Source organism: Brassica napus, chromosome C3, assembly GCF_020379485.1.
Source record: "Brassica napus cultivar Da-Ae chromosome C3, Da-Ae, whole genome shotgun sequence".
Lineage (NCBI taxonomy): Eukaryota > Viridiplantae > Streptophyta > Magnoliopsida > Brassicales > Brassicaceae > Brassica > Brassica napus.
This window is the reverse complement of record NC_063446.1, coordinates 38492946-38512297: the sequence shown is the minus strand read 5'-3', so window position 1 is coordinate 38512297 and position 19352 is coordinate 38492946. Positions and strand designations below refer to the sequence as shown.

The window sequence follows — 19352 nt, the reverse complement described above, 5'->3', positions numbered from 1 at the left end:
CATCATCTTCTTTCTCTCTTCTCTGGTATAACTCTCTCAGATTCCGGTTTCTATTCTCTTATCACTTCTCTCTACTTAATTTTATGGATCCAAGGATTCCGTATAGCCAGTCTGCTGGTTATATTGGCCTTTTTCACAGTCAACACGAAAGTGTTCATCATGAGAACTCTCCTTATGAGAGTTTTCATTATGGATCTTCACAGATCCCTCAATTTAGTTCACAACAATGTGAGGCTCCAACTCCACCTACAGACACACCGGTGGAGCGTGGAGGAGACATAAATGGACCCCTGCAGAGGACGAGATGCTGATTAGTGCCTGGTTAAACACATCTAAGGATGCTATAGTCGGCAATAACCAAAAGTCAGGGACATTCTGGAAACGAGTAGGAGATTATTTCTTTGCAGCTCTGAATGGTGGAGGTGGTGGTGAAAGTTGCGAGCATCTCCATTATAGGCAGAGGTGGCAGAAAATCAATGATCAAACTAACAAGTTTTGTGGTGCATATGCGGCTGCGGAGAGACAAATTAGTAGTGATCAGCATGAGAATGATGTTCTCAAGGTGGCCCATGACATATTTTACGCTGATCAGGAGTCCAAATTTACACTTGAGCATGTGTGGTGTGTGTTGAGGTATGAGCAGAAATGGCTTAACCTCAACTGCACTAAAGCTTCTGGAAGTTCAAAGAGGAAAACCGTTGAAACAAATTCCCAAACATCAACCACAAGTGTTGGTGAACAAGAGATACGACCGGAAGGTGTAAAGGCTGCAAAAGCTAAACGGAGTAATGCGAAGGGGAAGTCTGTTGCTGAGTATACGGCGGTTTGGGAAATGAGGAAGGAGGATTTGGAGAAGAAAGAGAAACTGTCAAAGCTTGCCATCTTAAACACTCTCCTAGCCAAAACCGAACCACTCAGTGAGGCTGAAGAAGTAGCCAAAAACAAGCTCCTCGCCGAGTATATCTAGAGAAATATCTCACATAACATGTCCTAAAAGGTTTTGAAAACCGGACCGGACCGGCCGGTCAAACCGGTCCGACCGTGACTCGTTAAAGAAGCCGAGTCCGGTTCGGTTTAAAACCCAGATTTAAGAAAAACCGGTGAAACCGGCTAAAAACCGGTAAAACCGGTGACCTGGTTCAACTTCAAAACCCGGTTCAATAGAAATCAACATATAATTAATGTATTTTCAATTGTTATTAAAATATAATATTTCAAAATTAATTTTTAATTTTTACTATTTAATTAGTTTTCTAATTGATTCGTTTTTTTAAGAATTTTCTTTTTTAAAATCTCTTTTCAACTCTCATATTTTATTCTCGTTTTTCTATATTCATAAAATTTAATACTTTTAGTTGTAAAAATAAATAAATATGTAATTTAAACGATCATTTATTTTTTTATCAATTTTAGTTGATATAGTATTCACTTGTATATATAACTAAACTTATGGTTATTGTTTATTATCTAATTAATAAAAGAGAACATAGAACTGTAGGTCTATATAGTGTAAATATATGATTATTTAGATTTATTTATTTTTAAATAGAAAACCCAGTTCGACCGGTTGAACCGGTCCGACCACTTAACCAGTAGCTTTACCGAGTCGGTATCCGGTCCGGTTTTAAAAACATTGCCTAAAACCTTTGTGCAAGAACTTTGTTTTTTTATTTGTGTCTTAAGTACTTTGCTTTTTATGTTTTTAATGTGAACGGTGTCTATGTTTTAAATGTACTTCCTGGTTGCTTTGTATGTCTACCTTTATAAATTAATCTATTATGTTTACTTGCTCGTTGATTAATTATAATGAATGTCCATCTTTATAAATACATGTGAATCTTTGTTAAATAACTCTCTAATATTTACCTTGTAAATTTTTTCAGGTTTCATTAAACATAGGTCTTGATTACAGCTATAGCCAACCTTCCCAGTCTGAGGAGTTTGGTGGGGATGAGTCGGACAGTGACTACAATGGAATAGAAGCTCTGATTCTGCAAGACCAAGCTCAGTTAGACTACGTGAACGCTCAGGAGTTTGTGTACCCTCCGCAGCCTGAGGTTGAATTTGGTTTTCCACATACATGCTACTGTGGGAATCAACCTCAGATAGCTACGTCTTACAGTACAACCGATCCAGGTCGCATATACTACACATGTACTAATGTTGATGATGGAGAGTGTCATGTGTGGAAATGGTGGGATGAGGCTGTAATGGAGGAGATGAGAGCCAGGGATAGACACACACTTCAGTTAGCCGAGAATGTAGATTCTCTGAACTTCTTGAGTGACTATGAGACTGACCAGAAGCTTGTTAGACTAGAGAACATGGTGTGTGAGTTGGCCAAGAATAAATCAAGGTCTAGCTTTGATTACTTTGTTGCGGTTATGGTTATGGTCTTAATTTTCATAGGTATCGTCCTCATATTTATCTAATGTGTTATGGTTATGGTTTAGTTATGACTCGGATTAGTAATGACCTATGTGTAATGTGTAATGACTAATGGGAATGTGGATGTGTACTTGTGTAATGTGTACTTGTATTTGGATCATTTTGACCACAAAAATCAAATTAACGTTGTGTTTGGTTTAGTGTACTCATATTTTTGGAAACGATCCATACACTTGTAACTTGTACGAAGAAAAAACTGATCCATACACTTGTAGTTTCAAGTGTAAGCTCGTGACTCAAGTAATTTGATATTGTAAACTCATGACTCAAGTAATATACAATCATATAGAGTATCAACAATCATATTGTAAGCTCGTGACTCAAGTAACATCTTACTATAAGCTCGTGACACTTTCCATATAGAGTATCAACAAGTGAAATTTTAATCACAATTCACTAGATGTCAAAAAAGTAGTTTCAAGTGTCACAAGATGTACTAAAGGGTCACAAGACAAACAATATACAATCTCACAAGACAAATAATATACAATCACAAGATATGAACTTCTTGAGCCTATAAATAAGAGAAACATATTCTCGTTAAAATTACAACTTCTCTACTTCTCATATCAAAAACAACTTCTCTAGTACTCAGATTAAAAACAATTTTTTTTGTTTTTTCATTCAAAATGGCATCTTCTTCCCATTATCATTACCACAAAGATGATGATGCTGAATTTGAATCTATGTTTGAAGATTTTTTAGAAATCCCAGATATTATTCTCGAACCAAAAGAGCGAAAAAACGTATTTTTATTGAGAGAAACCGGGAAGAAGGCCACATGAAGCTTTGGAATGATTATTTTAGCGAGACTCCGACATTCCCGCACAATATATTTCGGAGACGGTTTCGAATGAACAAGACTTTGTTCTTGTGTATTGTGCATAGACTCTCCCAAGAAGTTGAGTATTTCCAACCAAGAGAAGATGCAGCCGGACGGTCTAGCCTATCTCCGCTCCAAAAATGTACCGCAGCAATTCGACAATTGGCGTATGGTGGTGGGGCTGATACCGTTGACGAATATGTCAGACTAGGTGAAACAACAGCTAGAAAATGTTTGCACCATTTTACCACCGGAATCGTCCAACTGTTTGGCGATGAATACCTAAGACGTCCCACACCGGAGGATCTGCAAAGACTACTATATATTGGAGAACAGCGTGGATTTCCAGGGATGGTTGGAAGCATCGATTGTATGCATTGGGAGTGGAAGAATTGCCCAGCCTCTTGGAAAGGAATGTATTCACGAGGAACTGGAAAACCAACAATTGTGTTGGAGGCGGTAGCTTCATACGACCTCTGGATATGGCACGTGTTTTTTGGAGCTCCATGTACTATGAACGATCTTAATATTCTTGATCGATCACCTATTTTTGATGACATTATTAACAGAGTAGCGCCACAAGTAAACTTCTATGTAAATGGTAACCCGTATCATTTGGCATATTATCTCACGGATGAGATTTATCCGAACTGGGCGACTTTTATTCAGTCTATCCGACTCCCACAAACTGAAAAGCATTCATTATTTGCTAAAACCCAAGAAGCTGTGCGAAAAGATGTGGAGCGTGCTTTTAGAGTGCTGCAAGCTAGATTTGCGGTCGTCAGAAATCCCTCTAATTTATGGGATAAGGAAAAAATTGGAAATATTATGAGAGCATGTATCGTCCTCCATAATATGATTGTCGAGGATGAACGATCATCATCCACTCAGTATGCGGTCGATGAATTTCAAGAAAGAGAAGAGGTGGATACATTTTCCGTCAATATGGCTTCAAATCTCGGCAATTTGATTGATCGTCGAACAAGCGTTCGGAATAGACAAGCCCATCAGAATTTAAAAAACGATTTGATTGAAAATATATGAGCTAAATTTGGATATCTTCCAAATAACATATAATTTATAAGTTTTTATGAATTGAATAAAATGTTTGTTTCCTTTTATTTATTATTTGTTATTTTTTTTAATAACTTTGTAATTTTTATATGTTTTCAATTTTAATGTTAAACTTCTCTTTTATATGTTTTATTTATAAGTTATCCTTTATATCTCATTACACATTAAAATAAATATTTTATTGCCTAAGATACAAGACAAGTTCTACCAATAATCTACAAAATTACAAATATCCTTAAACTTTGCCCCTAACTTAAAAATATTAATAAAATATCCTAAGGACTTCTTTTTTGTCCAACCAATAATGTTGCCCTAAGTTCCTAACTGCTACTTGTGGTAGTAAAAGTATTTGTTTAATTGATTGTACTGATACATTTATAACTAGTTAATATTTGCAACTGAAGTCTAAAGAGAGTGTTGGATCCACTAAAATAAAATTGAATGTAATATAATTCGACACTAAAATAAAATTGAATGTAATATAATTCGATTGAATCCAACTTAGTTCAATTGGATATAAAAAAATTCGAACTAGTAACACATATAAACTTTGAATCCTTTTTTCATTTATTCATGAATACTACATTGAGTCGGTTTATCTTTCTCTTATTCAGTACGGTTTTAGTTCCACGTGGATCAGCTTTGAGCTCACTTATATGTCGTCCGTCTTCGTTAATTTGATGCCTTCTGAATTATGGGTCGTACACGAGTCATTAAATATTTTAAATCAGTGAGTTAAACCTCTTGGAAAACAAAAATTTTTAGTGCCAGAAACAGAGAAGAAAAACAAATAAAAGCAAAGGTGGGCTCGGCGGTATATGATTATTTCTGGCTGCAGGTATGAGAGGGTTATACACGTGAACCGGTTGGCGAGTTCTCACGTGTCGAGCTCTTGTCGGCTCTATCAATTTACGAGACCAAAATCTATCGTTGGATCTGTTGACATGAAGCAGAATTAAGCAGCTAAACTTGAGAATTAAGCAGTCAGATTTGAGAATTAAACTGCCAGACTTGAGAATTAAGTTGTCAGACTTATAAGGTTTTATAAGGTTTTATAAAGGTTTTATAAGCTCGATTTTATTGAAGAGAAAAAGAAGAGAAAAAAAAGATATTTTATTATATTGTGTACTGAGGTCACTTGTCTTTAAATACTTGTACTCAGATCCACAATTAAATTAAGGAAACTATTCTCTCCTTTTTTTTCTTACATCTTGAGATCTACTTTCTCTCTCTCTATGTTCTTCATGTTCTTCATTCTCCATAAATAAACTCTCAATAATTCTCTCATTCTAACATGGTATCAGAGCATTAAGCTCCTGAAACTCACAAAAAGCTTCCACAAATTTCTTTCTTTCTTTCTCAGATTATCTTCAAAATCTGTTGGATACATCCTTTTATCCACTGGTCCAAAGGTCTTTCAAAAGGGAAGAACTTCACCAGAACTCAAGATAGAGGAGTACCCTATTCTCTGGAACTCAAGAAAACTTCAACCATATCAGGAAAAGCTTCTTCAAAATCCAGTTTATCTCAAAATCAGTAGGAACAATCTATTGTCCACTGGTCCATATCTCTCCATGAGGGAGAACTCCAACATGGTGTTGTTTCCAGAGTACAAGAAGGCTAAGGAACAACATAAGAACCACAATATGCCAAGAAGAAGTGACTTGAATCAAGCCAGGAATGTAATCAAAGAGTTTGAGCATCCATCGATTCAAGGTCGAACCATGTATTCATCTGTCATTGGTGGTTCAAATGAAGAAGGAACATGGAGAAGTACTGATAGTGCAGCCAACACTGATGGTCCAGCAACCATGAGTGACCTACATTCCCTTATCCAAGCCTTTATCTCATTCAAGAAGGCTGGTACACACTCTCTTGACCCTAAACCTATCATTATAGATTCAGGAGCCAGCCATCACATGATTAGTGATAGAAACTTGATGAGTGATGTCCAGCCTGCCTCAGGGTATGTTCAAATAGCAAATGGTGATAAGATTAAGGTATAAGGGATAGGGAACCTGAGGTTGTTTGATAGGGAATCTACTGCCTTGTATATGCCTCAGTTTACATCAAACTTGCTATCTGTGAGAAAGGCTACTGTTGATCTGAGTTGTCAGGTTGTCTTCAGACCAGATGAGGTTGAATTTCAAGACTTAAAGACAGGCCAAGTGATTGGAAAGGGGCACGTTCACAATGAACTATATCATCTTCAGAAGACAGAGATGTCTAGACCATCCACTTCTCATTGTTTGGCTAGTACATCCAGCGGGGTTGATAGCACACTATGGCATGCTAGGTTGGGACATCCTCATACAAGAGCCCTAAACTTGATGCTTCCAGGTGTGGTCTTCAAGAATGATGATTGTGAAGCTTGCATATTGGGGAAGCATTGTAGAACAGTCTTCTCACAGTCTAGCACCATCTATGAAAGATGTTTTGACCTAATTCACTCTGATGTATGGACTGCTCCATGTGTTTCCAGAGAGAACCACAAATACTTTGTCACCTTCATTGATGAGAAATCTAAATACACTTGGGTGACACTGATTTCGTCTAAGGACAGGGTGTTGGATGCTTTCAAGAATTTCCAGACCCATATCTGCAACCATTTCAATGCCAAGATGAAAATTCTAAGGTCAGATAATGGTGGAGAGTATACAAGTCATGCATTTAAGCAATATCTTGCTCAACATGGGATTACTTACCAGACAAGCTGTCCTTACACTCCTCAACAGAATGGAGTTGCTGAGAGAAAGAACAGACATTTGATGGAGGTAGTAAGATCAATGATGTTCCACACCAATGTTCCAAAAAGATTCTGAAGTGATGCTGTGATGTCTGCTACTTATCTGATCAATAGAGCTCCAACTAAAGTCCTCAACGACATGTCTCCTTTTGAGGTTCTAAATAAGACCAAACCATCTTTGGACCATTTGCGTGTGTTTGGATGCCTCTGTTTTGTGATGATACCTAGGGAGCTGAGGAACAAGCTTGATGCTAAAAGCTCAAAAGCTATGTTCATTGGTTACTCTCCAACTCAGAAGGAGTATAAGTGCTATGATCCAGAGTCAAGAAGGGTTCTTGTCTCGAGGGATGTGAAGTTTGCAGAATCTAGAGGCTATTATGATGGAAAGAGTTGGGATGAGCTCAAAGATCTTTCTCAATCAGCCTCAGATAGAGCAAATAACCTTAGGGGAGTAATGGAGAGCCTGGGAATTAGTATGCCCTCTTTACCAAGTGTGGAACCTGTCCCTGAAAATTTATCATCTACTGCAGCTGATAGTGTTGAGAGCACTCATCCTAATCATGAAGGGGGCAGTAGAAATGTTGAGCAGTCTACACAAGCTCAACCTGAAGAGAGCTCTGTAGCTCATGATCAAGATGAGATGCCATCAGAATCAGATGTTGAGACTCAAGTAGAGGCGCCAAGTGAAGGAAATGAAGCAGAACCTGAGCAGATACAACTTTTGAGAAGGAGTACAAGGATCAGGAAACCCTCACAGTGGATCAACACAGAAGTTTACTTCAATGCTGAAGCTGTAGCTCACCCAATAAGTGCAGTATGCTCCCTTGCTCAATATCCAGAAGATCATCAAGTCTTCATCAGTGAATTGGATCAGGAATACATTCCAAGAACATATGAAGAAGCTATGCAACACAAGGAGTGGAGAGAATCTGTTGGAGATGAGATGAGAGCCATGATCAAGAATGATACATGGTTTGAGACTGAACTTCCAAAAGGAAAGAAGGCAGTGACAAGCCGGCTTCTCTACACTATCAAGTATGGAGCCAATGGAAAACCAGAAAGAAAGAAGAAAAGACTGGTTGCAAGGGGATATACTCAAGTGTATGGTGAAGATTATCTAGACACTTTTGCACCAGTGGCCAAGCTTCACACTATAAGGATTCTCTTATCTCTTGCTGTCAATCTTGAGTGGGATTTATGGCAGATGGATGTGAAGAATGCCTTTCTTCAAGGAATTGGAGGATGAAGTCTACATGAGACCACCTCCTGGTCTTGAGAACATGGTGAAGCCAGGAAATGTTCTCAGATTAAAGAAGGAAATTTATGGCTTGAAGCAGTCTCCAAGGGCTTGGTACCATAAGTTGAGCACCACCCTCAATGGAAGAGGCTTTGTCAAGTCTGAAGCTGATCATACCCTACTCACCCTCACTAGCCAGCAAGGAATCATTGTCATTCTCATCTATGTTGATGACATTATCATCACAGGCAGTGAAAAAGAAGGGATCATCTCGACCAAAGCGTTCCTTAAGGCTTCATTTGATATCAAGGACTTGGGAGAGCTCAAATACTTCCTAGGGATCGAGATGTGTAGGTCTAAGGAAGGGTTGTTTCTATCTCAAAGGAAATACACCATTGACTTACTAAATGAGGCTGGAGATCTTGGTGGAAGAGCTGCCAAAACACCTCTAGAGGAAGGATACAAAGTGATGCGTGAGGGGGAGATTGAAGACAAGTCATATGAAGATGTAAAGCATTATAGGAGAATGGTGGGAAAACTCATTTATCTTACCATTACCCGACAAGATGTATGCTTTGCAGTAAACCAAGTAAGCCAACACATGCAAGCTCCCAAGGTACACCACTGGAACATGGTTGAGAGGATTCTCAGGTACCTAAGAGAGGCACCAGGCCAAGGAGTATGGATGGGATGCAATAGAAGCACTGAGATTGTTGGGTACTGTGATGCGGATTGGACAGGAGATCGAGTTGATAGGAGATCAACTACTGGATATTGTACCTTCATTGGAGGCAATTTGGTAACATGGAAGAGCAAGAAGCAGAAGGTGGTATCTTGTTCAAGTGCTGAGGCAGAATATAGAGATATGAGGAAGCTCACAAGCGAGTTGATTTGGATCAAGGGACTTCTTAAGGACTTGGGAATTGAAGTTACAACGCCAATCACGATGCATTGTGATAACCAGGCTGCTATACACATTGCTAGCAACTCAGTCTTCCATGAAAGGACCAAACATATAGAGGTAGATTGCCACAAAGTGAGACAAGCCGTGGAGCAGAAGATCATATTGCCGTGCTACACAAGGAGTGAAGATCAGCTAGCTGATATCTTCACCAAGGCAGCAAGCACTAAGGTATGTGAGTTCATTCATCCAAAATTGGGACTCATAGACCTATCATGTCAATGATCTCTCCTTCATGAAGTGTTCTACTATTTTTCCTTGACTTGGGTTTTCTCCCAAAGGGTTTTACCTAGTTGAGGTTTTAATGAGGGAATACTTCATGGCTTCCAAGCTTGACTTGTTCCACATGGCCAAGCTTGAGGGGGAGTGTTGACATGAAGCAGAATTAAGCAACTAGACTTGAGAATTAAGCAGCCAGACTTGAGAATTAAGCAGGCAGACTTGAGAATTAAGCTGCCAGACTTATAAGGTTTTATAAGGTTTTATAAGGCTTTATAAGGGTTTTATAAGGTCGATTTTATTGAAGAGAAAAAGAAGAGAGAAGAAGATATTTTATTATATTGTGTACTGAGGTCACTTGTCTTTAAATACTTGTACCCAGATCCACAATTAAATTAAGGAAACTATTCTCTCTTTTTTTCTCTTACATCTTGAGATCTACTTTCTCTATCTCTCTATGTTCTTCATGTTCTTCATTCTCCATAAATAAACTCTCAATAATTCTCTCATTCTAACAGGATCAGGCTAAGGGTAAGGGATATGGATGGACAGGAAGGACAGCCGGTGCAATAAATTAAACTTTTAATTGGTAATCTTAGAACAACTTTATCCATAAAAAATCATTGGTGTTTTAATGATTATTTAAGTATATAAAGTGTACTTAGTGGATTTAAAAACTCTAGTTAAGAAACTGTTTGATTTTGTGCTTCCAATGGTTGTTTTTTAATTAAGAGTTCTTAAAAAAAAATTCTATAAACTTTTTTTTTTAAGAAAAAGGATCGTTTGAAGAAGATGAGAGAGAAATAACGAGAAACATGAGAATCACAGCTATGGAAGATCATATCATTTAGTTCCACCTAGTAAACCAAAGCAATTGCTCAAACGCTTTTACCTCCATGGATAAGCTTCGTTGAACGCGAAGACGTCCCCGACGAGAAATCTTCCCGCTCCACCAGACCAACACGGAGGCCACGCGTCACAGCATCGAGCACCACTCCAGAACCAGTGGCTCCACCGCCAACGACGAGTACATCGAGAGGATTAGAGGCGTTGGCTCCAATCAGAACATACTCTTGATCAAATCGAGAAGGCACCAAAGCGTTGGGATCAAGACATTAAAAAAGAATTAATATACATAGATCATTCACTGCAACAACTCAATAAACAAAGCTCTTAACTTGATGCTATCCTCGCTAATTATAACTTATGGCATATACATTCTTCACCAAAAATCAGTTAATCCAATAACGAAGAAACATCTCAATCAATTAAACATCCAACAAGACTAAATCAGTTAATAGGCAACAAAACAATTTGCTCCTATTTAAGCCTCCAACAAGACTAAAGGATGAATCTTTACCTCGAGAAATGCCTTAAAGATCCACAAAAACGCAATGATCCACTGAACAAACTCACCTACAATGAACAAAACAGCACAAAGGTTTACGCTTTGATCCCATACTCGGAGAAGGATCATCAACGTTTGATTCGAAAGGTCGAAACTTTACCAGATTCGTGGAGATGAAAACATACAAGATCGATCTAATCCTCATCATCGAACTCATACTCAGGTATGATCGATCGATTCCTCATCATCCCTCCGCTGTTCAAAACCCAGACACTGAATCGTTTAGACAAAAACTCATTGGAAAAATTGAATCTACTAGAAAAGGATAAATCGAATCTACCGTTGATTAGATTGAGGGGTCGCCGGCAAGCAATCAGAGAAGAACGAAGATCAGGAATTCTGGTTATTGAGAAGACTCCAGTTTTGAGAGTGAAGATGGAAAAGGAGAGTGGAAATGGAGTTTGGACTGAGAGAATAGCTAGAGAAGAAGGTCATGAAATTGATGCGGAGGAGGGCATCGTCCCCTGCAGAGATCACGAGAGGAGCGGAGAAGACGAAGAAAGAAAGACAGAATTAATGAGATGAAGAAAAATAAAGAACATAAAAAAAAATCAACTTTTACTCCCACGCTGACACGTGCCTTTAGAAACCTCTTTCAAAACGGTTCCGAAAATCTCTAATTAAGGATAGGTTACAGCCTATTTATTTCCTTTTCATTTAATTAAATGGTCCATTATCCTAAAAACCCATCAAGAAAAACTGGGATAAAGATGCTATTAAACCATTCAAAGATTAAAAAACCAATCGAATCTATATTAATAAACGGAGTATTATCTAAACTTCTAAGTGGGTATGGGATTCTTGTCAACTGCGAATTAGACAATATTTTTTGAAATATGGATGTTGACCTCCCAGAAGAAACTGAATAAATGCAATTTATCGAACATCAATCAGTAGATTAGCTGACCTGGAAACACGTTTGACAAACGTGGATCATGTCAAATACCTTCACGCGTATATTATAGGTAGGAAACAAATACAAAGTAAATCCATAAACCTTCGGTTTAATAACATTCTTATTCAGATTAATGGTATTGGGGAATGAAAACCAAGCGATGATAATATGGCGGTAATCTCTTGAGATTCAGTGTAAATTTGCCGATTTTTATTTGAAACTACGTTATTATTGTTTTGTTAGTTTGGATATAGGTTTCGGTCCATGCTATTCAGACGGTTGGTTTTTTCTTTAACACTAATTAAAAGGTGTTCAAATCTGAATAAGATAAGGTGATATAGATTCGAAGTAATCCATTGTAAAGTGCATTTGTTCCGGAACGGACAGGATAGCGGATAGAGTTTGTTTAATAAAACCCTCTTATATTCATATAGATAGATTGCATGGGCCCATAACGAATTCACAAACAATATTGGGTGTAGGTGTGTATTAGGGCGAGTTGGCGAGTTACCAATATCAAAGGACAAAGATAATGCTTTCCTAGGTTACCCCCAGTTCCTTTCTACGGGCCTAACTTTCTACGAACCCAAGCACTAAAGAAAAGAAAACTGAAAACGAAAAAAAGGACGACCTTCTCCTCAACGGCGCGTTCCCCTCACGCGTACGTCCACAGAAACGAGTCGGGCGATCTCTCGCTGAGAAAGGGAGGCGTAATCGATCGTACACAGAGAGAGAGAGAGAGATGTGGGTATTCTACTTGATCTCGTTGCCTCTAACCCTAGGATTAGTTGTATTCACGCTCCGTTACTTCGCCGGACCTGAGATTCCTCGGTACGTTCTCGTCACCGTCGGATACACCTGGTTCTGCTCCGTCTCCGTCTCCGTCATCATCCTCGCTCCTGCCGACATTTGGACGGTAAACATTTGCTTATCTCCTTTTCACTGCGATTACGATCGAATTGTTAGTTTACGAGCAGAAATCGTGTTGTTTGATTTGGAATAGAAATCGATAGGTTTTGAGATTTAGCTGAAGAATGTAGGCATATTTGTAACTGAAAAGACTCACTCAGATTATGGAATCATTCGTCTTCTTTTTTGTTATTTGTTATTTGCAGACACTGTCTCTGCCACCTAATCATCCTGAGAATGGTGCCATTTCCTTCTTGTGGAGTTGGTCATACTGGAGTACCTTTCTTTCTTCTCACCTGGTATGAACTCCTCAAATTTCCTTCTGTGCCTTTACTCTTTTTACACTTTGTTTGTTCATTATTTTATACTTGCAAATCAGTATAATGTGCCCTCCCTTTGATCAAATCCATCTTTTAGCATGACAGCATGTGTCCCCTTTGTGATCTTATTATAGTACATGTTTCGGGTCTAGATCGATCTTTCTTTCTTGTTGGTTGTTTTTAAACTGCACCTCTAACAATCCATCTTCATTGGTAGTTACTAGGGTGTATCATTTATCTACCTCATATATTAAACTATGTTTCCTCTAAGCAGGGCCGTGGTGCCTCTAATTCAGGGTTTCGAAGATGCCGGAGACTTTACCGTCTCAGATAGACTGAAGACTAGCGTGCATGTCAACTTAGTTTTCTATCTAGTTCTCGGATTCATTGGTCTTCTCGGTCTTATCCTTCTCATCATGATGCACAGGAACTGGTAAACTGTCCCTTCATGATCGAATCTGTTTATATATTGCCTTCTTCGTATCCCTCCAATAGCTCTTCTCTTAGAAAATGCTTAGTTTTGCTGCTTAGTCTCCCCTTTTTTAGCAATTCATGGAAGTATGTGTTGTGACGTGGCTTTCTTGTATGTTAACAGGAAAGGGAGCATTCTTGGTTATGCTATGGCTTGCTCAAATACCTTTGGGCTGGTCACTGGTGCATTTCTTCTTGGCTTTGGCTTGAGCGAAATCCCTAAGACGCTGTGGAGGAATGCAGACTGGACCACCCGCCATAAAGTTCTCTCCCACAAGATTGCCAAAATTGCTGTGAAACTTGATAATGCCCATCAAGAACTTTCAAACGCGATTGTAGTAAGTATTACTTGGTTTAAACAACTTTTTCCCTCTCTGCTTCAAAGTTATGTATGTCACCTTCGATCATGACTTCCTCATATCTCGTGCTATTCAAGATCTAGGGAGATTTATTCCATTTAGCAGAATTGTATCCGGAATATTCTCTCTTCGGGTAGTTAAGTACCTTAAGGTTTTAGCAATCCAAATAAGTATACGCTGTGCTCCCTTAAGAAACCGTGACACGTGGTAGTTTGCTTGTCGTAATTTTAATCCCGTCATGATCATTTTCTTGTTAGGTTGCTCAAGCAACTTCTACTCAGATGTCCAAGCGTGATCCTATGAGACCATACATGAATGTGATCGATGCTATGCTGGCTAAGATGGTAACTTCCCCCTATCCTTATATTCTGAACTGAGACGGTTGTGATTTTCTAGTTTTGATGATGATTCTCTATACCAGTTTAGGGAAGATCCATCATTTAAGCCTCAAGGTGGTCAATTGGGTGAAAACGATATGGACTATGATACAGATGAGAAATCAATGGCAACATTAAGACGGCACCTTCGAAATGCTAAAGAAGAATATTATCGATATAAAAGGTATGTTGAGATTTCTAATAGTCCTGATTTAATCTCCTATAAGAATTTAGAAGGAAAATCCGTTCAACTTTATAGACTTTGTAACTACTGCATTTATTTAGAAATTTGTACTCATGTGTCACTATGGCTGTTTGCAGTGAGTATCTGACGTATGTTACAGAGGCACTTGTTCTCGAAGACACAGTGAAGAACTATGAGCGGCGTGATTCAATTGGATGGTTAGAGTTTTTGCCTTTTCATCTCTCATGCAATATGTTAATCTCTCTGACGTTTATCTTTACCTTTAAACATCTTTGTTGCATTGATTTTCAGGAAATATATCTCGAGCTTCAGAACAAGTCGAAGCGGGAAAATGGGGAATCTTCTTGATACATTGGGTAAGCTCATTTTACGTTTCTGTAGTCATTCAGTCATTCGCTCTCTAAACTTACTAAACGCGATACTTAAATATGAAAAATTCATAAAAATACACACTTGGGAAAGTAAAAAAACGTTTGAAAACATCCTTGAAAAGAGTTGCTTATTGGATTGATTGGTTAAAATATAATGCATGACAACACTTTTGCTAATTGTTGCGTTTGTCAGAATTTATATGGAGGTGTCTCCTGAAGAAACAGATTCAAATGATGTTGGCAATAGTTACAGGGATTATGTCAGCTGCAATTCTTTTAGCTGAGGCAACTCTCCTTCTTAGTAAACTGGACTTATCCCTCTTCTCAATCCTTATTAGGTTTGTCAAATCCGATGAACTGCTAGTGCAGGTACGTTGTACTCTTGTTGCTTTACAGTAGCAAATTGTTTCCACTTTGCACTTAAATCCTGATCATTGGTTTCAGGCGTTTGCTTTTGTACCTTTGGTGTATATGTGCATATGTACATATTATTCACTCTTCAAAATTGGGATGCTGATGATTTATTCCTTGACTCCTCGACAAACAAGTTCTGTTAATCTACTAATGATTTGCTCGTAAGTGATAACTTTTCTTCTTGTTCTTATAAAAGAAAAATAAGTTTGATGCTTATAGATGTTTTATATGTATCTCTGTAGGATGATTGCTCGATATGCGCCGCCAATATCATACAATTTTATTAATCTCATTCAACTTCGTTCCGAGACTATATTTGAGAAGGTATACTTATAAATCTCCCTTAAGGAGCGGTGCTATAACTGCGTTTTTAATGGTGGTTTTCATTCTGTTCTGCAGAAAATGGGTAGAATCGATGACGCTGTTCCGGTCTTTGGAGAACGGTTCAATGAAATATATCCTCTCATAATGGTTATCTACACACTGCTAGTTGCAAGCAATTTCTTTGATCGCGTATTTAGTTACTTCGGTAGCTGGAAAAGATTCAAGTTTCAAACAGAGACCGACGATATGGACGGTTTTGATCCTTCGGGGTTAATGATTTTGAGAAAAGGTAACAACCATAGTCATCTTTTTCTACATTGAGTGATGGATGATTGATAACTCGTGTTTTATGTGAATCCTGTTTTTTTTTTATTTATATATATAATCGTTAAGAACGGACATGGCTTGAAGAAGGACAAAAGGTCGGCGAGCTTGTTCTTCCACTAGCAAGGAGCTTCAACGATGTTGATGACATTGAACAAGGAAGCAACTTCTCTGTAAGTTTGTGTCAACTTCTAACCAATTTAGACCTTGTTCCAAAGCCTGACTATATTTTGTTATCTTTGTAGCAGGAACATTCATCAGTTGAAATGAAGATGTCGTCCAGCTATGACACAATGAAAGGAAGTTCATCAAATGATGATATTTCCCGTAGATACGGATCAGCTAGAGAAGCAATCACTAACAAATATGCAGCTATTAGAGAACAACAGAACAGATACTCTCCATCTCCTGTCACAAAGTCGGAGAACATAGCTTCAGCTAAAGTGTCTTTACTCGAAACAGACAGTTCGGGACGAAGTAATGGCGAAGGAGGAGGATCAGGAGAGTCATCTACTCGTTTGGCTTCAACATGGAGAAACATGAAACTAGGAATCCAGAGTTTTAAAGAGAATGTAGCCACCAAGAAGTTTCTTCCACTAAGGCAAGGTCCAGAATCAACAACAACAGTAACCAGCACAAGAGTGATGAATCCATCAATGCCGCAGTCATTAGATGAGATATTCCAGAGACTGAAAAACCGGTCAGTAGAACACGGACGTTACCTCGATGATGATGATGAATAAGTTGACTAACGATGAAAATTGATTAAAGAGATTGGTGAAAGTCGAGTTAGAGAAGGCATAGTGTAGAGAAAAATTACAAGTCACTGATGTAAATGAAATGCTAACATGAAATGTTACCAAAACTCATAACTAAACATTTAGAGTTGAATAGTGGCCCATTTTTTTGTGTTGTGGGTTTCATATGCTTACCGGTCGTTTTCCGCACTATGCGCGGTTAGTTAATTTAACAATATTACAATTAGTTTTGTTACGTGAATATAATATATTGCAGAATTATCATATTGAAAAATGCTATACTTTTTCCTGATTGAATGTTTTATATAGTTTTAAACATTTTTGTAATAAAATTCTTTCTATTAATTTGCCAAATTACTAAAACTGAGTTTAGAATACAAAAACAGTTCGGTTGGTGTCGAAAATTGTTCTTAGTTGTGTTTCTTCTATTGTTATCTTCTGAGCTGAGCTGTAAACAAAAGATGTAGTTCTGGCTCATGTACTGATACTTTTATTTTTTTTAAGTTGTTGATGATTTTTATTATTTTGTCAAAGTAAAATGTGTAGTCTATGGTAAAAAAAAAAAATATATTTTTCTTGTAAATAAAAGTTATTAAATAATATATATAAGTTAAATTTGTATTTATTTTACCTTTATCAACTCTATTAAAATAAGAGTACGAAATTAGATTACCTTTAATTTTTCAATATATTTACACTTTGGTGCCATTGATGTATTAACCAAAGCTATATTTATGGATCATTTGCAAGTCCTTAGTTGTATCAGCTGATCCAGTTCACTACGAAGAACTTGATTAAACTGAAATCCACTCACATCATCTTATTATTATTATTCTACTTGATTTAACAAAACTGTATTAAATTACTTTTAGAAAATCTCTATATTATATACATGCTGCTTTTATATGGCAATGTGATGGGGTTTCACTGCAGAACTTGACAGACTGAAAGCCAGGCAAAAGCTCCCTCAGAAACAGCATTTGAGTCTTGTAATCAAACTTCGTTTTCACAGTTTTATCATACATACAAAGTTTTGCCAATCGTCTTGAAATATTTACTATACCTCATATCATCATCATCTTTATCCAAGACACACGGTTAAAGAGATTATCAATAATTTCAAATCTATGTGATTGTGTACGCACATAGATTGTGAGCGGCAATCCTCTCAAGCTCACAACCTATGTGTTAGCCACATAAATTTCAAAAGAGAACCAAATTTCCCAAGAAGCGTACATGAAGCTACAACACAAGTAAGAAATTTTAAGAAAAGGTTACCTCGGCAATCGATGAGATATCAGACTGTCCAGAAGTACCATTAGACATATTCATCCCAATTACCGAAGGGATTCCTCATCGCCACTTAATAGCTAGCACTGAATTCAATACACCAAGCTATACATAAAATGTTTGAAACTTAAGAAAGTTATATCATAAATGACAAAAATAAAAGTTGTAACTGATACTACCGAGTCAAAGAGATCATCATCACCTTGGCATTTATCTTGAGGAGAACATTAGTGAGATACTCATCATTTAATTTTACATACTTGGGAGGAGTAATGCACTGATTCATGGTTCCTTCATATCCAAAAGAGTTTATTTTCCAAATACCTAAATCATTGAGAGATGTTAGTCATATCGTATGAGAAGAGGAAAAAAATATGTAATATATGTTTCAAGTGCATAGTGTTACCATAAACATCAGAGTTTTCCCTATCTAAGAGTATACAAATAAGGAAAAAATTGAGGCACTCGGAGTTTTTTTTATTCCATATCATTTTTCCAAAAATGGTATGAATTGGAGGTTTTTTTTTCACGATAAAATGTTGTTTCATAACTATATAATATATATATATATATATATATATTCTGAGATTATAATATATATATATAAGTGATTTGATGTTGAAGTTCCTTCTAGGACCAATTATAGAAAGAAAATTACCTTATCATTGAAGTTCCAACGCTCATTTTCAAGGAAAAGGTTCACTCATTGCCTGCTTTCAGATGTTTTACAAATATAAAGATCATCTGAGACAATAACATTAGTGACATCAAATGTTCCGTAATCAAAATGAAAATGACTATGGGAGAATCAAACCGGATCAAAAACGGCAGTTCCGTGCTGAGTATCCTGGTGTGCCTCCATGGATTGCCCACTTGGATTCGTAAATACCATGACTGGGATGAAGGGGAAGCAAGTTGAAATAGGATTCAACATGGAAAGATCAGATTGTGGATTAGATTAGGGTGAGGATCCGGAGATCCTTCTGGGAATCTTAATCCAATCTAAATTGCTAAGGATACAAAAAAATCTGCAGAAGAAGAAATAGAGATTGTGATGAGATACAATGAGTTTGGTTAGAGCGCAGCGTCTTTAGGATTAATATGAAAACAAACGGATATAAAGTGGTGGAAACTCAAAAGATACTTACAATTATCGATTTAGGTTTTATTTTCATATTTTGTTTTTTTTTTATTTTCATATTTTATTTTAAATGACATGGTTCTAGAATAAATTGTGATTGGCTGATTTTTTATGCCTACATAAACATCGTATATGTTGAGTATATTTGGCTTTTAGTATTGTAAGATATGCCCATTTAATAGAAAACCAACTTTGATTTTGCAACATCTGTTACAAGTTATGACTGTTGTGAACAACACATGAGATGAGTCATTAGGTGGATTGCAAAAATATATAAA

The 19352-nt window shown here is 37.3% G+C and overlaps 1 long non-coding RNA gene and 1 pseudogene across 1 annotated transcript; one reads left to right on the top strand and one right to left on the bottom strand.

Moving 5' to 3' along the window:
* Window positions 1–5039: 5039 nt before the first annotated feature.
* On the bottom strand, window positions 5040–12015 carry LOC111204627. Its single transcript, XR_002657123.2, has 4 exons — window positions 11197–12015; window positions 11017–11111; window positions 10401–10924; window positions 5040–5281 (listed from the first exon to the last, which is right to left on the bottom strand). It is a non-coding gene; the product is annotated as an uncharacterized LOC111204627 (long non-coding RNA).
* Window positions 12016–12307: 292 nt separating this feature from the next.
* Window positions 12308–16935, top strand: LOC106426927 (annotated as a pseudogene).
* The last annotated feature ends 2417 nt before the right edge of the window (window positions 16936–19352 follow it).